This window comes from Giraffa tippelskirchi, chromosome 2 (assembly GCF_054371585.1).
Source record: "Giraffa tippelskirchi isolate mGirTip1 chromosome 2, T2T-mGirTip1v1.2.pri, whole genome shotgun sequence".
Lineage (NCBI taxonomy): Eukaryota > Metazoa > Chordata > Mammalia > Artiodactyla > Giraffidae > Giraffa > Giraffa tippelskirchi.
The window spans coordinates 101,112,787-101,136,260 of NC_137276.1; the positions used below are offsets into that span (position 1 = coordinate 101,112,787).

The following is a 23,474-nucleotide window of genomic DNA, read 5'->3' on the forward strand; positions in this document are numbered from 1 at the left end:
GCCTTTAGCTGCTCTGATGTAGCCCAATGCTGCTGCTAAGTCACTTCAGTCATGCCTGACTCTTTGCGACCTTATGGATTCTAGCCCACCAGGCTCCTCTGTCCATGGGATTCTCCAGGCAAGAAAACTGGAGTGGGTTGCTATGCCTTCCTCCAGGTGATCTTCCTGACCCTGGGATGGAATCCATGTCTACTGCAGCTCCTGCACTGCTGCTAGATTCTTTACTGCTGAGCCACAGGGGAAGCCCAATGCAGCCCAATAGCTTGCCACATTTATTTACTTCTTGAGTCCCCTGTCATTCTTCAATGCACAGTGGGGCTGTCCCATTACAGTCTCTCCCTCTTGTCACATCAGTTTGAATGAGGCTTAAGTGCCATGACCAGAATATCAGACTCAACACAAATTGTTACTGTTTCACTTGGCACCACATGGGAGATGTCATGTCACTGTTATGCACTCTTCCTATATAACATTTTCACCTCGATCCTCCCAGGTCCAGCTGGTACACAGAATAAACAACTGGATGACAAGGAGGAAGACCTGCAGCACCCTGAAATACCTCTCATCAGCTGGCAGCCCCATCAGCAACTGCAAAAGGAAGGGTCCAGTATACTTTGAGGGCTGGATGAAGACACATCTAATTCAAGAAACAATTAAGTGAATGTATATTGGGAGCCAGATTTCTTTTCCCATCCTTTTTCTCCATTGTTATAATAATCTAAGACTTCTAAAAATACAGCCATAAGGATGGCACAACCAGAGTTTGCTAACTAAGAAATAATGAGGCTAAGTGAACTCCAGATTCATTGGCTTACAAAAGGAATGGCCCACTGCCTTGATGGGTTACAACATTTCTTTTCCCAAATATAATCTAGCCAATATCTGGGAGCCAGTATCTTTACCCTGCTACTGTTTGCTGTATTTCTTTAAACAGACTAGGGGCAGAGGGTGGGTGACAAAAAGACCAACTACCAAATCTGCTAAAACAAAATCAGGCATATTGCAAGGGAAAGGCTGGAGGAGTTCATTGACTCAAGTTGAAAAACTCCAAGAAGAAAACACACGATCAGATGGCACAACTCTCCTCAGTGAGTTGTGCAATGACTGTGGTTTAGATAAAATATGAGCGACTGTGGGTAACATATAGGACTTGGAGCAAGAAGACCTGGGTCCAAGTTGTAGAACCTTGTAGGATCTTAACTACAACACTTAGCTTCTTTGGGTTTCCATTTTTTTGTGGTAATGTGGTGATAAAAATCATGCCCATCAACAGGTTTGTAAAGATGATGAAAGGCACATCAGATGAGAAAACACTTTGTGAAGTACAAATGGCTGGTTTTCATTAGTCTCCTTTGGTTGTAGTGCTGGTATCAGAGACTAATCACTGCCTTACTCCAAGTCTAGAGCCACTAAAACACACACAGAGGACTCAGAAATTGAATCAAAATGTCATCTTCATTACTATTAAGCTGGACTTAAGAACATGGCTTGACCTGTGGATTCCTATTATATTCCAAAATGTACTATTTTCTTTTTATCTTCCATACTTGTCTTCTTGATTACACTATAAGCTTCTGGATAGTAGATTATGTCTTATGTATCTCTGTATTCACAGAATTTTTCCCAGAACCATACATGCAGCTGGCACTCTGTCTGATCATGATGAACCCACATTTGTACTCTAGTTCTCTTTTGAAGCCTCTCTCTCCACTAGCCTGGGGCTCATGGAAGGAAGTGAGCACAATTTTTTATTCCTAGTGCCTAGCACAATGTCTGGTTCTTTATGAAAGTGAACTAAAAGATAATGAAAATAGGAGGATATCAAATGATCCACCTACGGGTTGTAGAGAGGGGGTTAAAGTAGGGATGTCTAATAAAAATTCCATTCTTGGTAGTTCATTCATTTGTGAAGAGCTCTACCTGCAAATTGTTTATGACTTAAGAATTTATGTGAGATAGTTTTCCACAAGACAAACTTTAGTCTTTGTCTACTCATCAGGCCCCTTGCCTATCTGGGCATCTGTGCTCTGTGTATCTCAATTAGAGTTACTCTGCTAAAGCTCTTAGAGCACTTGGTAATTAATTTAGAGCTATGACAGAAGCCTGTGACATCTGATGTTTCACAATACAACACTCACCCTTGTTCTCCCAAGGGATGCATGCAACATGAAAGTCTCCTTTGGGACTGCTGGTGGAGTCAGCTCATGGCATGATACCTAGGCCTCCCAGACAAATGTAAGCAAGCTGTGAGAAATAGCATGTCTGCCCCCGCATCATTAAGCTCCTCAGGGACTGAAGGAGACACAGTGCTGCCCGGCCTAGACTACAGCAGAGGTCAGGATGAGATGTACACAGAGGGGCTGCGGGTCTCAAAACATGCTTCGCAGGAGGGATGCTCATTAGTTCAGGGCCTGCAGAGGATCTGAGGAAGAAGCCTTCCTGGACAGAAACTCTCAGTGCCTCTGTGGCTCACCCAGTCACAGCCATGCAAGCAGGTTGCTCCAGAGTCAGGCCCTCTGCTCTGTGTGATGCTCTCTGTTTTCTAAGCCCTGAGCCTGATGCCACCACTGCAAGAGAGGCTCCAATGTGTGCTCTGATTCATCCCAGGACTATACAGCCTCTGTAGGCAGGGTGAGAATCCCTGATCTTGCCCTTCCTCTAAAACAACTCAAAATAAAACCACTTTACTTAAAGGGATTTACCAACTACTACCTCTTAACATGATGCCTAGAGATGGGTGGGCTAGACGCATAGTCATCTATCATGGCCAAGGCCCTGGTGTTCTGCCTCAGTGCGCCCTGCCCACCAGGCTCTGTACCACGGGGCGGATGGAGGGCAGGGAGGGCAGAGGAACGTCAAAACCAACACTCAGGTGTCAGTGATACACCCTTGTGCAGCCACAGGTGGCACCTAGCGCTTGAAATGCTGCTAGTGGCTGAGGAACTGAGTTTTAAAATTTTATTCATTTTTAAATAACTTAAACACTGATATCAAATTCAACTGCTAGACAAAAATTAATGTGAATCTAATTTTTCAACTACATGTTTTATGAAATCTAAGTGCCAATCAAGTATTTCTGATAAAAATTCAATGTCCAAATTGAGATGTAGTATAAGTGCAAATTATATAAGGGATTTCAAAGACCTGGTATGAAAGAAAGAAGCAAAATATGTCGCTAATAATTTTTAAAATATTGATTACAGGGGCGGGGCTAAGATGGCGGAGGAATAGGACGAGGAGACCACTCTCTCCTCCACAAATTTATCGAAAGAACATCTGAACGCTGACCAAACTTCACAAAACTACTTCTGAAGGCTGGCTGAGGACGTCAGGCTTCCACAAAAACAGCGCATTATCTTCAAAAGAGGTAGGAGAAATTATAAAAGATAAAAAGAGAGGCAAAAGAGTTAGGGACGGAGACCCGTCCCGGGGAGGGAGTCGTAAAAGAGGAGGAATTTCCAAGTACCAGGAAACCCTCTCACCGGCGGGTGTGGGGGAGGATTTCTTATCTCGGAGGGCAACGTAACTGGGAGGAAAAAATAAATAAAATCCACAGATTACGTGCCTAAAGCAACTCCCAGCAAAGAACCCCAGACGCTCGCATCATCCGCCACCAGCAAGTGGGGGCTGAACGGAGAGGAGCGGGCGGCATTGCCTAGGGTAAGGACCGGGCCCGAGTGCCCCGAGGGCAATCTGAGGGAGCTAACGTGAGATAGTAACCTAAACTGTGGGACAGCCAGAGAGAGAGAACTATCCCGCGAAAAGCCCAACTCTAAGGCACTGCCGGCCCGCTCACAGAACGAAGGACTGAGCGATACCAGAGGAGAGCTAGCCGGCTGCGGACCGCCCCATCCCCCGCCGGACACAGCGGGCAGGCGGGGCCCGCCAGAGCCGGAAAGGGGCAAACTCGGCTCCAGAGAGGGCACCCCCTACCAAACTGCAAACAGGCTCCCAGTTTCTAAGCAAAGACTGCCTGAGATCCCGGAGGGTCGACAGCCGCCGGGAGGGTCGCAGCCAGAGACCAGCTCCCCAGAACCGACACAAAGCACACCGGAGCCGGGCGCGCCCGTAAACCGAGGCGGGGACCAGGGAGGTGATAAGCCGCACCGCCCCAACAGGGGAGAGCGCGCTCGCCAAACTCCTGGCCGCCTGGGCAGCTCCGACCGGGAACGGCACAAGCCGCGGGCGAAACCGAGTCTGCGCCTTTGTGGAGTAACCGGGAGCCTGAACCTGAGCGGCTTAGACCTGGGAAGGGCACGCAGCTCAGGGCCCGCTCCCCGGCCGAGTAACCTGAAGCCTGAGCAGGGTAGACGGGAAAAGCACACACGCCGTGAGCGGGGGCGAACCCAGTGCGGCCGAGACACTGCGAGCTTACCACACACACGCCAGATTTGCAGTGTTCCTTCCTCCCCACAGCACGATTGAACAAGTGAACCTAAAGAGATCACCTCCATCGCTTTGTTGCAGGGCGGAAATTAGATACTAAAGAGATCTCCAAACAGAAGCCAAATAAACAGAGGGAAGCGCTTTGGAAGGAACAGGCCAACAGATTAAGATCCCTGTAGTTAATACCGACTGCATTGAAAAGGACCTATAGATCTTGAAAAGTATAAGCAGGAATAAGGATCTATCTAAAACTGAGCAGATCCCACACTGCTCACAACAGCTCCAGAGAAAGTCCGGGATATATATATTTTTTACTATTATTATTATTTTTTTTTTAATTTTTTTTTTTAATTAAAAAAAATTTTTTTTTCTCTTCTTTCCTTTTTCTTCAAGTCCTCTATTACACCTTTAACTTTCATTTTCATAACCCACTATTAACTTGCAAAAAAAAAACCTTATTTTTGAAGCAAACTACATACATATATCTTATACCTTTTGTGTTTTCTTTTTTTTTAATGTTATTTTTCCTGTTCTACATTTTTTTACTGTTTCTTTTTTTACTGTTTTACTGTTTTTTTTTTCTTTTTACACTGTTTCCTTTTTTTGTTCTTTTTTTTTTTTAGATTGTAAGTTTTATAAGAGTCTAACCTCTACTCTAGATTTTTAATCTCTGTTTTACATATTTGATATCAATTTTGTACATTTAAGAACCCAATCTTTAGGACCCATTTTTACTCAGGAGTGTGATCACTGGCCTGATCACTCTCTCCCCCTATTGATGCTCTTTCTTCTCCCTCAGGGGACCTCTATCTCCCACCCTCCTCCTTCTCTTCTCAACCCAATTCTGTGAATCTCTGAGGGTGTTCTGGGTACCGGAGAACACTTCAGGAACAGGATACTGCCCAGATCTCTCTCTCCCCTCTTGATTCCTCCCTTTCTACTCATGCTCACCTCTGTTACCTTCCTCCCCCCTCTCTATGTATCTCTGTGAATCACTCTGAGGGTTCCAAACTGTGGAAAGCACAGAGGGAAGTGCTTACTGGCTAGATTGCTCTCTCCACATTTGAATTCCCCTCTTCCCCTCCTGGTCACCTCAACCCACCCCCCCCACCTCATCTCTCCATGTAACTCAGTGAACCTTTCTGGGTATCCCTCACTGTGGAGAATCTTTTCACCATTAACCTAAAAGTTTTATTATTGAGGCTGTATGGAAGGAGAAGTCTTGAGGCTACTGCAAGAATAAGACTGAAAGCCAGGGGAAACATTAATTAATAAGAGACCATCCAATAGCCTCCATAAATACACTGAAACCAAGCTCCACCCAAGAGACAATAAGTTCCAGAGCAAGACATACCACGCAAATTCTCCAGCAACGCAGGAACATAGACCTGAGCATCAATATACAGGCTGCCCAGAGGCACACCAAATCCATAGACATCTCAAAAATTAATACTCGTCACTCCATTGCACCCTAGAGAGCAGAAATCCAGCTCCACCCACCAGAACACCGACACAAGCTCCCCCAACCAGGAAGCCTTGACAAGCCACCTGTCCAACCCCAACCGCAGTGAGGAACCTCCACAACAAAGAGGAACTTCATACTACCAGAATACAGAAGGGCCACGCCTAACACAGCAATCTAAACAAGATGAAAAGGCAGAGAAACACTCAGCAAGTAAAGGAAAATGAGAAATGCCCACAAAGCCAAACAAAAGAGGAGGAGATAGGGAATCTATCTGAAAAAGAATTTAGAATAATGATAATAAAAATGATCCAAAATCTTGAAAGCAAAATGGAGTTACAGATAAACAGCCTGGAGACAAAGATTGAGAAGATGCAAGAAATGTTTATCAAGGACTTAGAAGAAATAAAAAGGAGTCAATATAGAATGAATAATGAAATAAAGGAGATAAAAGACACTCTGGAGGGAACCAACAGTAGAATAACGGAGGCAGAAGATAGGATAAGTGAGATAGAAGATAGAATGATGGAAATAAACGAAGCAGAGAGGAAAAAAGAAAAAAGAATCAAAAGAAATGAGGAAAACCTCCGGGACCTCTGGGACAATATGAAACGCCCCAACATTCGAATCATAGGAGTCCCAGAAGAAGAAGATAAAAGGAAAGGCCATGAAAAAATACTCGAGGAGATAATAGTTGAGAATTTCCCTAAATTGAGGAAAGAAATAGTCACAGAAGTCCAAGAAACCCAGAGAGTTCCAAACAGGATAAACCCAAGGCGAAACACCCCAAGACACATATTAATCAAATTAACAAAGATCAAACACAAAGAACAAATATTAAAAGCAGCAAGGGAAAAACAACAAATAACACACAAGGGGATCCCCATAAGGATAACAGCTGATCTTTCAATAGAAACCCTTCAGGCTAGAAGGGAATGGCAGGACATACTTAAAGTAATGAAAGAGAATAATCTACAACCCAGATTACTGTACCCAGCAAGGATCTCATTCAGATATGAAGGAGAATTCAAAAGCTTTACAGACAAGCAAGAGCTGAGGGAATTCAGCACCACCAAACCAGCTCTCCAGCAAATGCTAAAGGATCTTCTCTAAACAGGAAACACAGAAAGGATGTTTCAACACGAACTCAAAACAACAAAGTAAATGGCAACGGGATCATACTTATCAATAATTACCTTAAATGTAAATGGGTTGAATGCCCCAACCAAAAGACAAAGGCTTGCTGAATGGATACAAAAACAAGACCCCTATATATGCTGTCTACAAGAGACCCACCTCAAAACTAGGGACACACACAGGCTAAAAGTGAAAGGATGGAAAAACATATTCCATGCAAACGGAGACCAAAAGAAAGCAGGAGTCGCAATACTCATTTCAGATAAAATAGACTTTAAAATAAAGGATGTGAAAAGGGACAAAGAAGGACACTACATAAAGATCAAAGGATCAATTCAAGAAGAAGACGTAACAATCATAAATATATATGCACCCAACATAGGAGCACCACAATATATAAGGCAAATACTAACAAGTATGAAAGGGGAAATTAACAATAACACAATAATAGTGGGAGACTTTAATACTCCACTCACGCATATGGATAGATCAACTAAACAGAAAATTAACAAGGAAACACAAACTTTAAATGATACAATAGACAAATTAGATTTAATTGATATTTACAGGACTTTCCACCCCAAAACAATCAATTTTACCTTTTTCTCAAGTGCACATGGAACTTTCTCCAGGATAGATCACATCCTGGGCCATAAATCTAGCCTTGGTAAATTCAAAAAAATTGAAATCATCCCAGCCATCTTCTCTGACCACAATGCAGTAAGATTAGACCTCAATGACAGGAAAAAAACTATTAAAAGTTCCAACATATGGAGGCTAAACAACACGCTTCTGAATAACCAACAAATCACAGAAGAAATCAAAAAAGAAATAAAATTATGCATGGAAACGAATGAAAATGAAAACACAACAACCCAAAACCTATGGGACACTGTAAAAGCAATACTAAGGGGAAGGTTCATAGCAATACAGGCGTACCTCAAGAAACAAGAAAAAAATCAAATAAATCAACTAACTCTACACCTAAAGCAACTAGAGAAGGAAGAAATGAAGAACCCCAGGGTCAGTAGAAGGAAAGAAATCTTAAAAATTAGGGCAGAAATAAATGCAAAAGAAACAAGAGACCATAGCAGAAATCAACAAAACTAAAAGCTGGTTTTTCGAGAAGATAAACAAAATTGACAAGCCATTAGCCAGACTCATCAAGAAACAAAGGGAGAAGAATCAGATCAACAAAATTAGAAATGAAAATGGAGAGATCACAACAGACTCCACAGAAATACAAAGGATCAGAAGAGACTACTACCAACAGCTATATGCCAATAAAATGGACAACTTGGAAGAAATGGACAAATTCTTAGAAAAGTATAACTTTCCAAAACTGAACCATGAAGACATAGAAGATCTTAACAGACCCATCACAAGCACGGAAATCGAAACTGTAATCAGAAATCTTCCAGCAAACAAAAGCCCAGGACCAGACGGCTTCACAGCGGAATTCTACCAAAAATTTAGAGAAGAGCTAACACCTATCCTACTCAAACTCTTCCAGAAAATTGTAGAAGATGGTAAACTTCCAAACTCATTCTATGAGGCCACCATCACCCTAATTCCAAAACCAGACAAAGATGTCACAAAAAAGGAAAACTACAGGCCAATATCACTGATGAACATAGATGCAAAAATCCTTAATAAAATTCTAGCAAACAGAATCCAACATCATATTAAAAAGATCATACATCATGACCAAGTGGGCTTTATCCCAGGAATGCAAGGTTTTTTTAACATCCGCAAATCAATCAATGTAATACACCACATTAACAAATTGAAAGAAAAAAACCATATGGTTATCTCAATAGATGCAGAAAAAGCCTTTGACAAAATTCAGCATCCATTTATGATTAAAACCCTCCAGAAAGCAGGAATAGAAGGAACATATCTCAACATAATAAAAGCTATATATGACAAACCCACAGCAAACATTATCCTCAATGGTGAAAAATTGAAAGCATTTCCCCTAAAGTCAGGAACAAGGCAAGGATGCCCACTTTCACCACTACTATTCAACATAGTTTTGGAAGTTTTGGCCACAGCAATCAGAGCTGAAAAAGAAATAAAAGGAATACAGATAGGAAAAGAAGAAGTAAAACTCTCACTGTTTGCAGATGACATGATCCTCTACATAGAAAACCCTAAAGACTCTACTAGAAAATTACTAGAGTTGATCAATGAATATAGTAACGTTGCAGGATATAAAATTAACACACAGAAATCCCTTGCATTCCTATACTCCAATATTGAGAAAACAGAAAGAGAAATTAAGGAAACAATACCATTCACCATTGCAACAAAAAGAATAAAATACTTAGGAATATATCTACCTAAAGAAACAAAAGACTTATATATAGAAAACTATAAAACACTGATGAAAGAAATCAAAGAGGACACAAACAGATGGAGAAATATACCGTGTTCATGGATTGGAAGAATTAATATAGTGAAAATGAGTATACTACCCAAAGCAATCTATAGATTCAATGCAATCCCTATCAAGCTACCAATGGTATTTTTCACAGAACTAGAACAAATCATCTCACAATTTGTATGGAAATATAAGAAACCTCGAATAGCCAAAGCAATCTTGAGGAAGAAGAATGGAACTGGAGGAATCAACCTGCCTGACTTCAGGCTCTACTACAAAGCCACAGTCATCAAGACAGTATGGTACTGGCACAAAGATAGAAATATAGATCAATGGAACAAAATAGAAAGCCCAGAGATAAACCCACGCACATATGGACACCTTATCTTCGACAAAGGAGGCCAGAATATACAATGGAGAAAAGACAATCTCTTTAACAAGTGGTGCTGGGAAAACTGGTCAACCACTTGTAAAAGAATGAAACTAGAACACTTCCTAACACCGTACACAAAAATAAACTCAAAATGGATTAAAGATCTAAACGTAAGACCAGAAACAATAAAACTCCTAGAGGAAAACATAGGCAAAACACTCTCCGACATAAATCACAGCAGGATCCTCCATGACCCACCTCCCAGAATATTGGAAATAAAAGCAAAAATAAACAAATGGGACCTAATTAAAATTAAAAGCTTTTGCACAACAAAGGAAACTATAAACAAGGTGAAAAGACAGCCTTCAGAATGGGAGAAAATAATAGCAAATGAAGCAACAGACAAACAATTAATCTCAAAAATTTACAAGCAACTTCTGCAGCTGAATTCCCGAAAAATAAACGACCCAATCAAAAAATGGGCCAAAGAACTAAACAGACATTTCTCCAAAGAAGACATACAGATGGCTAACAAACACATGAAAAGATGCTCAACATCACTCATTATTAGAGAAATGCAAATCAAAACCACAATGAGGTATCATTTCACACCAGTCAGAATGGCTGCTATCCAAAAGTCTACAAGCAATAAATGCTGGAGAGGGTGTGGAGAAAAGGGAACCCTCTTACACTGTTGGTGGGAATGCAAACTAGTACAGCCACTATGGAGAACAGTGTGGAGATTCCTTAAAAAACTGGGAATAGAAATGCCATATGACCCAGCAATCCCACTGCTGGGCATATACACCGAGGAAACCAGAATTGAAAGAGACGCGTGTACCCCAATGTTCATCGCAGCACTGTTTACAATAGCCAGGACATGGAAGCAACCTAGATGTCCATCAGCAGACGAATGGATAAGGAAGCTGTGGTACATATACACAATGGAATATTACTCAGCCATTAAAAAAAATACATTTGAATCGGTTCTACTGAGATGGATGAAACTGGAGCCCATTATACAGAGTGAAGTAAGCCAGAAAGAAAAACAACAATACAGTATACTAATGCATATATATGGAATTTGAAAGATGGTAACGATAACCCTATATGCGAGACAGAATAAGAGACACAGATGCATGGAACAATTTTATGGACTCTGAGGGAGAAGGTGAGGGTGGGACGTTCTGGGAGAATAGCATTGAAACATGTATATTATCATATGTGAAACAGAACACCATTCCATGTTCGATGCATGTGACAAGGGCTCAGGGCCGGGGCAATGGGATGATCCAGAAGGATGGGATGGGGAGGGAGGTGGGTGGGGGGTCCAGGAAGGGGAACACATGTAAACCCATGGCTGATTCATGTCAATGTATGGCAAAAACTATTACAGTATTGTAAAGTAATTAGCCCCCAGCTAAAATAAATAAATTTATTAAAAAAAATATATTGATTACATGTTGAAATAAGAATATTTTAAATATATTAAATAAATAAAATATCACTGAAATTAATTTCACCTATTTCTACCCACTTTTTCTAATATGGCTAATATGGCTATTAAATTGTGGCTTGCATTCTTTATGTCTATCAGACAGTGATGATCTAGACCATAATTCCACCCCTTTCTATATGAGTCTCACCTAACAATGTGAACCACCCAAAAAACCTGCCCATTGGTCCTCTGTCTGGTTCATTCTATTTTAACGTTGATTTAAAAAAAATTTTCTATTTAAGGATAATTGCTTTACAGAATTTTGCTATTTTCTATCAAACCTCAACATGAATCAGCCATAGGTATACATATATTCCCTCCCTTTTGAGATTCCCTCCCACCTCCCCACCATCCCACCCGTCTAGGTTGATACAGAGGCCCTGTTTGAGTTTCCTGAGCCATACCACAAATTCCTGCGGGCTATCTACTTTACATATGGTAATGTAAGTTTCCTGGAGAAAGCAATGGCAGCCCACTCCAGTACTCTTGCCTGGAAAATCCCATGGACAGAGGAGCCTGGTAGGTTGTAGTCCATGGGGTTGCTAAGAGTCAGACACAACTGCGTGACTTCACTTTCACTTTTCCTTTCATGCATTGGAGAAGGAAATGGCAATCCACTCCAGTGTTCTTGCCTGGAGAATCCCAGGGATGGGGAGCCTGGTGGGCTGCTGTCTATGGGGTCGCATAGAGTTGGACAACACTGAAGTGACTTAGCAGCAGCAGCAGCAGCAGAAATGTAAGTTTCCATGTTATTCTTTCCATACATCTCACCCTCTCCACCCCTCTCCCCATGTCCATAGGTCTATTCTTTATGTCTGTTTCTCCATTGTTGCCCTGTAAATAAATTCTTCAGTACCATTTTTTCTAGATACCATATATATGTGTTAGAATACGGTATTTATCTTTCTCTTTCTGACTCACTTCACTCTGTATAATAGGTTCTAGGTTCATCCACCTCATTAGAACTGACTCAAATGTGTTCCTTTTTATGGCTGAGTAATATTCCATTTTGCATATATACCACAGCTTCTTTATCCATTCTTATGTTGGGGGATTTCCATGAGCCAGGTGCTATTCAATGCTGGGAATATAGTATGTTGGCTCACAGCTGACATTCCAAGAGGAGATGTAGGCAATGCAGAACAAAGGGCAAAGAAAAATGTCAGACAGCTCCATGTGCTAGCAGAACTTAAACCAAGGTAATGTCACGGAGAGAGGCTGGGTAGGGAGGAAGCTGCTGGGCTGAGGTCAGGGGGCCAATCCTGAGCAGCAGGGAGCCAGGCATGCCAGGTTGTTGGAATAGTTGAGAAAGGAAGAGAAAACCAGTGAGACTGGAGCACAAGGGAAGACAGAGGGTGGAGGGTGGTGGGAGGAGAACCTGGAGGAAGCCCTGCACCTGGCTCTGGGGACCCATGTTTGAGCCTCTGTCCTCACATCAACTTATCCTTTCAGGATGGAATCAGTTTCTTCATCTGTTAGACAGAGTGGCAATTACTAAAGGATCTTCCATTCAGCTCTGAAAGTATCTGACTCTTCCATATATTCCAGGGAATAAAGTCCTGTCATAGAAAATGAAAGAAAGAGGAGGCAAGTGGAAAAATCTTGACCATTAATCTCTTTCAAGATTTAGCAACTGCTTATCTGATGCCTCCTCTTTCTCTTCCTCTTCTCTTTCCTTTTTTTTTTTTTTAAGAAAATGAAATTTATTTGATATAAAGTCTACACATTCTCATGTAACATCAGAAGGTAAATCTCTCAATTCCCTGTTGTACACACAAGAATGTTTTTCTCACAAGAACAATTAGGTGTCCTGCATAAAGACTGCCTTCCTTCCTTAATAATTATACTACAAATCCCTCAGAAGTTTAATTGGGGAAATCTAGATTCCCAGGCTGGCAATGATGCACTGAAGTTCCACCTATGGGGAAAAACTCCCAAGGAGATCACATCTGTAAGAGCCACATCTTCAGGGAAAGATGAAAACACCTGGCTTCCTCATTTATCATCTCAATTTAATAATGCACAGGAGACACCCACAGGGCCACATCTGGGGGAATTTCAATTACATCTCTGACCACAGATACTTTCATCACCAGTCCTTCTCCAGTCACCTCTGGTGCTCAGCTGGGCCTCCAGACAGGCTCTCAAAGAAAGAGACTTAGGAAGGGGACTCATAGGGGAAAGGACAGAGATGTAATGGTTTGGACTTGTAACACGGTATATGAGAATGAGAACAGGTCTCAGAGATAAAAGAGAGATGAGGTTTCACATTAAATCCAGAGAAATGGGATAAGTAGAGGAAGGGATAGTAATAGTGGTGGAAATAATTATGACTCAATGTTTTTGGCTCTGTTCCAAGTACTTAGATGAGACCCCATGTGTTCAGACAAGGAAGTTGCCCAGTCACTCAGGTTTCCTGCAGGCTGGCACTCCTCCAACCTCCTAGTGGCCTCCAGGCCTGAGTTGGAGTCTTAATAATCACCACCCTGTTCAAGTGCCCTGACAGAGAGCTTCTAACCCTCTCCACCTATTACCTTCCTATGCACCTTTCACTGCAACCCAGGATGCTGGGGCATGACCCAGCAGGGACTTGGGGCACAATACTTGGTCCCCCATCCAGGTGACATGTGGACTCTGCCTTTGGGGGAAGGTGATTACGCTCTCATTTCTTCACCTAACCAAAGAATTTCAAAGTAAAGTGTAGCATCTTTTCATCTCAGAGGGTTCCAGGCTCTCTCCCAAGCCACATTATAATTAGTAGACCCTGAAGCTGCCAGCACAGAGCCTGGGCTCTGCCCTGTGGGAGACAGTTGTCTGAGAGAATATCCCAGGGAAATCTTTAAAGCCCTTATGCTCAGTGTTAACCAGACTCACTCATCACAGTTCAAGGGAATCTAATTCTTGCCTCTTCTCATCAAATACCCAGCACTGCAGTCCCTGGCAAGGTCAGAAGACGCAGCCTGTGCACCAACTACACAGGGGCCTGGGAATCTCGGCTAGAGCCTTTCCTGCCCTAGAGGCTCAGCTTCAGTGTGCATCTCATGTCCCTGAAGTTCACAGCCCTACAGCACTCAGTCTCTGCAAATCTTCCCTGGGAACTTTTATACCAGTTGGGTTGGGTTCACTGTTTTGTTTTTTTAAATACTTGGTGCTCTCCTGTCCTCACTTTGTGGTAAAACTTCTTCAGAAAGCTGTATAAACTCATAAGTACACTGGTTCCATTTCCTGACACCCTACTCCACCACCCACACTCACCACGTCCTGAGCACCCAACTCGGCACTGTGCTAAGTGCTTGATATACTTATATTACCAACTCTATGAAGTATAGCAAGATCATGCTCTGATTGGTTGAGGTGTGGTCCCTCAAAAGGCCTATCTATGTCCTAACCTAGAAACCTGTTGAAAGTGTTAGTCACTTAGTCATGTCCGACTCTTTGCAATCCCATGGACTGTAGTCCTCCTGGAAACCTGTTAATGAGACCTTATTTGGAAAAAATAGTTCTGCAGGTGTAATCAAGGATCCTGAGATGAGATCATGCTTGATTATCCAATAGGCCCTAAATCCAATGAAAAGTGTCCTTACAAGAGATACGTAGAGGAGAGACACAAGGATAAGAGGGAAGGCCATGTGAAGACAAAGGCAGAGTCTGGAGTGATGCAGCCACAAACCAAGGAACATCTGGGAGCCACCAGAATGGAAGAGTCAAGGAAGGATTCTCTCTTGGAGCCTTTGGAGGGAGTGCAGTTCTGCTGACACCCTGAATTCAGACTTCTGGCCCCCATAACTGTGAGAAAAAATAGTTCTGCTGTTTTAAGCCACCAAGTTTGTGCTAATGTCATATGGCAGCCATAGTGAGCTTTTTATAGAGGAAACTGATGAAGATGCATTTACAGGGGGGTGAGTAATACGACTGGCCACAGCTCGCAGGGCACCCTGATACCCTAAGTGACATGCTGGTACTGCCAGAACAAAGGCAAGACATTCACTTTTGAGGGGCTGTCAGGACACCTGCAACAGATAAAGGGTTTATGCCTTGCAGGAGATGGTTTCAGAAATTTGTGACGGGGAAAAACAAAGAGAAGAGAGAGCCTGGTGAGAAAGATAACCCAAAGGAAAGGAAGGGAAATGGGTGAACAGGAGAGGGAGATTAAGAAGAAGAGCTGGCAAAGGCAACGTGGCTTAGGTCTGGGGAGCTTCTTGGATTCTAGCTGGACAATTTCCAGTGTCCCTCACATTTGTAAAGGCAATGATTGAACCATCCAGAAAACTTCCCAGAGAAGATTTATTACAAGTCAGTATGAATCTGCTGAGGAAAAATTCTTTTTATTCATTAAAAAAATTCTGCTCCAACCTCTCTCATTTAGAACAATTTTCCAGAATTTTATCAGATCCCGATTAGCCAGAAAACACCCTGTTAGAATAGCTCCCTTGAGTTTCATGTGCATGAATGAGTGTTCTACTGAACTGGAAGCTGGGTAGGGACATACTAGACTGTCTCTCACTTTCCTTTTTAAAATTTTTAAATGAGATTTATTAAACAATAGCACAATTTAACAACAAAAGAAATGCTTAAGTTATTTAAAGTGAAAAGTGAAAGTCGCTCATTCATGTCTGACACTTTGCGACTCCATGGACTATACAGTCCATGGAATTCTCCAGGTCAGGATACTGGAGTGGGTAGCCTTTCCCTTCTCCAGGGGATCTTCCCAACCCAGGGATCAAACTCAGGTCTGCTGCATTGCTTACCACCTGAGCCACAAGGGAAGCCCTAGGTTATTTAAGGACGATAGTAAAAGAACAACCCATGTTTAGAAGGCATTTTACAACTTATGAAATGTTTTTATACCCTGATCATTTAACTCTCAGAACAATCCTCAAGGTGGATATACTCATCATTTGTGTCTTGTACTTAAGGAAAATGAGGCAGCTCTGGGCAGTTAAGCGCTCTGTGCAAAATGACAAAACTGCTAAGAGAAGACATGGGAGCACAAAGTACATCCTTCAAATCCAAATTCTATGCTCTCTCCCACTGTATGTTTTAGCAAAAGTATTTTCATATTGAAAATTCATATAGAATTTTGAAATAGAAATTGAATTTTCTATATGATTCATTAAAATTCATTAAGAGTTAACATTTAAATTTACCTAAGTCAGCAGCTCTAGGTGTGAGCACGACTTCCCTCACCTATGCTTCTGCCGTGTGTGTAATGGAGTACGCTCTAAAGTCATAAAATTGAGTTTCTTTAAAGTATTTTATTCCTCAGTCTTCACCATCATTGCTTACAATAAGAATGTCTACTAAGGTTTGTTTAATCTGCCTAAGAGAATTGTTGACTTAGGCAAATTAAAAAAAAAAAAATCACAGTCGAAAATGTAAGACATTAAATCAACATGACACCTTTAAAGGCCCAGTATGCACAAGTTTCCTGGGTTAATGTTGGACTCCAAAGTGTTATTTCCTCAATTTTTCTGTGTAAATGAGTTAACCTTTAGAATCAAGGAGATCTGTTCTCCCTAGAAAACATTAGAAAATTTTTTTTTCATAATAAAAAATTCCAGCTTCAAGTTCCTGATTTGCAAAAGAATTATCCAGCATGAAATGAAGAAATAGTCTTATAAAATCAAGTTTTAAAGTGGGCCTGATGCAGTGAACAGCCAGAGTTGAGGGCCATTCTCCTATTTTGTCTTTGTTTATAACCTTAACTGGAGCTCCAATACTTTGGCCAGCTGATGCGAAGAGCAGACTCATTGGAAATGACCCTGATGCTGGGAAAGACTGAAGGCAGGAGGAGAAGGGGATAACAGAGGATGAGGTGGTTGGATGGCATCACCGACTCAATGGACATGAGTTTGAGTAAACTCCAGGAGATGGTGAAGGACAGGGAAGCCTGGGTGCTGCATTCCATAGGGTCGCAAAGAGTCAGACACGACTGAGCAACTGAACAACAACAACATAACCTTAGCTAGTCTATTCCTAGTGCCTTTTTTTAAAAACAGAGTGAAAACTAACTTCCCGTGTATCCCAAGGAGTAACTGAAACCTCAACTTCTAACAGTTCCTAACCTTACAACACTGTGATTCTTTTGGTTTTCTTCCTCTTCCTTCCTAACTGACCCTGATTTTGCTCCAAGATTCACCTCACCACTTCATCCTACTCAGTGATGCAGGGAAATTGAAAGCATCTTTGGCTCCAGGAGACAGCACTTCTTTTTGTCTAAGACAGTGATTTTCAAAGTGTGGTCCCTGGACCAAAGCTTCTTCAGCATCAGAGAAAATTTAAAAGCGCAAATTACTGTCCCCATATATTGAGTCAGAAATTCCAGGCGTGGTGCCCAGCAATCTGTATTTAAATAAGCCTTCCAGGTAATTCTGTTGCATGGTTATCACTGCTCTAAGCCAGTGATTCTCAACCCTGTTGCATGTTAGAATCACTGGATACCCAGGCCCCACACTCTCCACCCTGTCTCCCAAAGATTCTAATTGATCTGATGTGGGGTCTGGGCAAGGAGATTTATTAAAAGTTCTCCAGGTGATTCTAATGTATATCTAGGTTTGAGAACCAGCAATGAAAGCCAACTGGAGTAATTCAGTCTGAAATACTGAATTGTGGTGCTGATGAAATGGACACCTCCAATTTTCATAATGCTTACTGGAGAACAGATGTGTCACTACCATTATTATAGCTACTGGTGGTAGCACTTTGCATTTTTACTTTCATGGCCTCTGGGGTGATACATCTGCAAGGGGTGGAGGGCAGATGCTCCAACAGCTATTTGGAGCCATGCTTAACTGGCAAGTTTGTTACCGAAAAGGCAAAGATCATTTGGATAATAATTTGTGGCAAACCAGGATTTGAGCCCAAGTAGTCTTAACCTGGGGCTTCACAGGTGGCTCTGGTGGTAAAGAACTTGCCTGCCAATGAAGTAGACATAAGAGACACCAGTTCAATCCCTGGGTCAGGAAGATCTCCTGGAGGAGGACATGGCAACCCACTCCAGCATTCTTGCCAGCAGAATTCCATGGAGAGAGGAGCTAGAGTCCATAGTGTTGCAGAGTCGGACACGATTGAAGCAATTTAGCAAGCGCTCATGCAGTCTTAATCCACAATCTGAGCCCTTAACTGTGGCTGCCACATGTTATCCTCCATGGAGGGTATAGTCAGGCACCTCCAGTGAGAGAGGGAAGCACCTTCAGTGGTGGGTGGAGGAAATGAAAACTCTATTTCTGAGCCAAGTTCAGTTCAGCCGCTCAGTCATATCTGACTCTTTGCGACCTCATGGACTGCAGCATGCCAGGATTCCCTGCCCATCACCACCTCCTGAAGGCTGTTCAAACTCATGTCCATCGAGTTGGTGATGCCATCCAACCACTTCATCCTCTGTCATGCTCTTCTCCTCCTGCCTTCAATCCTTCCCAGCATCAGGGTCTTTTCCAGTGAGTCATTTCTTCCCATTAGGTGGCCAAAGTATTGGAGCTTCAGCTTCAGCATCAGTGCTTCCAATGAATATTCAGGGTTGATTTCCTTTAGGATTGACTGGTTGGATCTCTTTGAAATCCAAGGAACTCTCAAGAGTCTTCTCCAACACCACAGTTCAAAAGCATCAATTCGTTGGTGCTCAGCTTTCTTTATGGTCAACTCTCACATCCATACATGACTACTGGAAAAGCCATAGCTTTGACTAGACAGACCTTTGTTGGCAAAGTAACGTCTCTGCTTTTTAATATGCTGTCTGGGCTGGTCATAACTTTCCTTCCAAGGAGTAAGCATCTTTTAATTTCATGGCTGCAGTCACCATCTGCAGTGATTTTGGAGCCCCCCAAAATAAAGTCTGTCACTGTTTCCATTGTTTCCCCATCTATTTGCCATGAAGTGATGGGACTGGATGTCATAATCTTTGTTTTTTGAATGTTGAGTTTTAAGCCAACTTTTTCATTGTCCTCTTTCACTTTCATCAAGAAGCTCTTTAGTTCCTCTTCGCTTTCTGCCATAAGGGTGATGTCATCTGCATATCTTAGGTTATTGGTATTTCTCCCGGCAATCTTGATTCCAGCTTGTGCTTCATCCAGCCTGGTATTTCACATGATGTATTCTGCATGTAAGTTAAATAAGCAGGGTGACAGTATACAGCCTTGATATACTCCTTTCCCAATTTGGAACCAGTCTATTGTTCCATGTCCAGTTCTAATTGCTGCTTCTTGACCTGCATACAGATTTCTCAGGAGGCAGGTAAGGTGGTCTGGTATTCCCATCTCTTTCAGAATTTTCCACAGTTTGTTGTGATCCACGCAGTCAAAGGCTTTGGTGTAGTTAATAAAGCAAAAGTAGCTATTTTTCCGGAACTCTCTTGCTTTTTCTGTAATCCAATGTTGGCAATTTGATGTCTGGTACTTCTGTCTTTTCTAAATCCAGCTTGAACACCAGGAAGTTCTTGGTTCATGTACTGTTGAAGCCTCATTTGGAGAATTTTGAGCATTACTTTGCTAGTCTGTGAGATGAGTGCAGTTGTCTGGTAGTTTGAACATTCTTTGGCATTGCCTTTCTTTGGGATTGGAATGAAAACTGACCTTTTCCAATCCTGAGGTCACTGTTGAGTTTTCCAAATTTGCTGGCATATTGAGTGCAGCACATTCACAGCATCATCTTTTAGGATTTGAAAGAGGTCATCTGAAATTCCATCACTTCCACTAGCTTTGTTCATAGTGATGCTTCCTAAGGCCCACTTGACTTCGCATTCCAGGATGTCTGACTCTAGGTGAGTGATCATATCATCACAGTTATCTGGGTCATTAAGATCTTTTTTGTATAGTTCTTCTGTGTATTCTTGTCATCTCTTCTTAATATCTTCTGCTTCTGTTAGGTCCATACCATTTCTGTCCTTTATTGTGCCCATCTTTGTATGGAATGTTCCTTTGGTATCTCTAATTTTTGTGAAGAGATCTCTAGTCTTTCCCATTCTATTGTTTTCCTCTATTTCTTTGCATTGATCACTGAGGAAGGCTTTCTTATCTCTCCTTGCTATTCTTTGGAACTCTGCATTCAGATGGGTACATCTTTCCTTTTCTCCTTTGCCTTTCACTTCTCTCCTTTCTATTTGTAAGCCCTCATCAGACAATCATTTTGCCTTTTTGCATTTCTTTTTGGGGGGATGGTCTTGGTCACTGCCTCCTGTACAATGTCACAAACCTCTGTCCACAGTTTTTCAGGCATTCTAATAGTTCTTATCTCTTGAATCTATTTTTCACTTCCACTGTATAACTAATGCAATATCTTTATGCCTGCCTGTAATATTTAAAAGAGCCTACATTTCTGGAGTTAATACTTGTTTGGACATTAATTCTATATCACTCAGTTATGATTTATACCAGCTCTCCCTCCTTAACCTCAAGGAAAACTTTCTCTTACTTATTAGAAAAACAAACCATGAAGACTGCATACACTCACCAACGTCAGTTAGGGATAGCCCACTTACTTGGATCTTTTTCTAGCTTCCAAAGGAAATTCCTTTGCAATATGGGGCCGACCTAGGGTGGGAGCTAGAATACAGATGGGTTTGCTGAGACTTGGTCCTAAAGCAGAATTTAGTGGCAGAAACCCAGGGACATGTTGCCCAGTTAGCCACAATCTACTCTAATAATTCTGTATTTAATCCATACATGTGCTTCTGTATTGTAACCTATAATTGATGGCTTATGATAGTTTTACAGTTGAAGCATTAATTCTTTCTCAGTGGTTCATTAAAGTAACAGTGCATTTTACAATTAATGACATCCTTGACATTCTAGATTTTCAGAAATGTAGTAATTACATTAAACATATATTAAACCCCATTATGAGTCAAGCTCTAGATTAGACTGGAGATAGGGGAAAGAATGGAGCTCCCACACTGAAGAGCTGGAAGACAAGCAAACAAGCATATCCACCGGAAAGCTGAATACAAGCTGACCCTCCAAACACACAGGTTTGAACTGCATGGGTCTGTTTATACACAGATATTTTTTTCAATAAATACACTCTTACCCCACTGTAAGTATGCACAGACTGACTGTAAGGAACCCAAACACCTATGGAAGTGGGATCCACGGGGGGCCTGAAACCAACTCCCCCTCAGGTACTGAGCAGTAACTGTACTTTGTGAGGGATGAAATGTCAGCACACTGTGGATGTCCCTGGGTGGAGCAGTGTGTGTGTGTGTGTGTGTGTGTGTGTGTGTGTGTGTGTGTGTGTGTGTGTGTGCGCGTGTGTGTGTGCGTGCATGTGTATGCGCCCGTGTACATGGAGAGAATCGGTGAGAGATGAGGTGGAAGAAGTACGCAATCTGGGACCAGACTACTAACCAGTCTTCAGTGCTAACCTAAGAAATTTAGGCTTAATCCCTCAGTGATACTCAAACATTTTGGTCTCATGACCTCTTTACCCTCTTAAAAGAGACCCTTTGTTTATATGGGTTATATCTACTAATATTTACTATGTGCTCTACTGTGCTTAGTTGCTCAGTCATGTCTGACTCTTTGTGACCCCATGGACTGTAGCCCGCCAGGCTCCTTTGTTCACGGGGATTCTCCAGGCAAGAATACTGGAGTGGGTTGCCATGCCCTTTCCAGGGGATCTTCTTAACCCAGGGATCAAATCCAGGTCTCCCGCATTGCAGGTGGATTCTTTACCATCTGAGCCACCAGGGAAGCCCATGAATATTGGAGTGGGTAGCCTATCCCTTCTCCAGGGGATCTTCCTGACTCAGGAACTGAATAGGGTCTCCTCATTGCAGGCAGGTTCTTTACCAGCTATTAGAACTGAGAAACAAAAAATATTAACCCATTAAAATAAACAATAAACTCACTACATGTTAATATGTAACATTTTAAATAAAATACAACCATATTTTCCTAAACAAAAAATTTATGAGAAGGGTACCATTGTTTTATATTTTTGTAAATCTCCTTAAGATCTGGCTTATGAAAGACAGCTAGCTGGCTCTCACATCAGCTTCTGCATTTAATCTGTTGCAGCATAGCTGAAGAATATAAAGAAAATATGGCTTCATAAAGATAATATAGTTGGAAAAGGAGAGCCTGACAGACTTCCTGAAAAGGTCTCAGGAGTCCCCAGAACTTCCTGCACCACACTATGAGGACTGCTGTTCCTGGTAATGCAAAGCCATCGAAAGATCATCAGCAGTGGACAGGCTGCTGTTTGGTGGCACTGTGAGGGTGGATCAGAAGGAGCCTTAGATAAGGGCAGCAGGAAGGGAGACTATTAAAAGGGCTCAGGTAAGACCATGAAGCCCTTCTCTAAGCAGAGACAATGCAGATGCAGAGAAATGCATTCACAACAAGTAAAGAGTCTGTGGGAACTGATATCCAAATGCATAACTTCAGGTATTCAGCACTGGAAATCCAGAAGGATGGTGATGATTAAGGCATAAGCAGATCATTTCTGCTTTTAGTTGGCCAAAGAGGCAAGGGATAAGCCAGAAAGAGAGATAATGTGAAAATTCAAGACCATTGACTCAAAGAGATCCAAATAAATGCACAGGCCCTAGAAAACTTACCTGTTTAAACTGCTATACTCAATATGGTTTAAAACGACACTGAGGATTTCCCTGGTGGTCCGATGGTTAAGAATCCACCTGCCAATGCTGGGGATTTGGGTTCAATCCCTGCTCTGGGAAGATTCTACATGCCAGAGAGCAACTAAGCCTGTGAGCCACAACTGCTGAAGCCCACATGCCCTAGAGCCCATGCTCTGCAACTTGAGAGTAGCCTCCACTCACCACAACTAGAGAAAGCCCTCACACAGCAACAAAGACCCAGTGCAGCCAAAAATAAATAAATATTTTAAAAAACACAACACTGACACAGCATTTGCCTTAAGAAGGTAAAATTAATTTCTTTATTAATGCAAATATCCCTGAAGGTTATGGAAAAGCTCCCAACTCTCCTTGGCCAATGAAGCACACCTTGGCATTAGTTAATTTAGTCAGATTGCTTTCTTTCTTAATGAGCACAGGAGAGCTTCGGATCACACATCACACTAGAGCAACCGGCCTAGTAGGTACCATGGTGGGGTTCTGGGTATACTATGGGATAAAAGGGAAAAGAGAAGGAGAATGTTAACTCCCTGTGGGAGATATTACTATCTGGATATTTTTAATTTAAGAAGTGATTAGAGGGACAATTGTTAAGTGATTATTAAGAAGTGAATAAAGTTACTGGGTAGCTGGTTGGCAAAAATC

The 23,474-nt window shown here is 42.0% G+C and overlaps 1 protein-coding gene across 8 annotated transcripts in view; it reads right to left on the reverse strand.

Annotated features, from left to right (window-relative positions):
- The window catches only part of TMEM108 (transmembrane protein 108), a 417,720-nt gene that overhangs the window by 175,348 nt on the left and 218,898 nt on the right, over window positions 1–23,474 (reverse strand). The window lies entirely within an intron of this gene.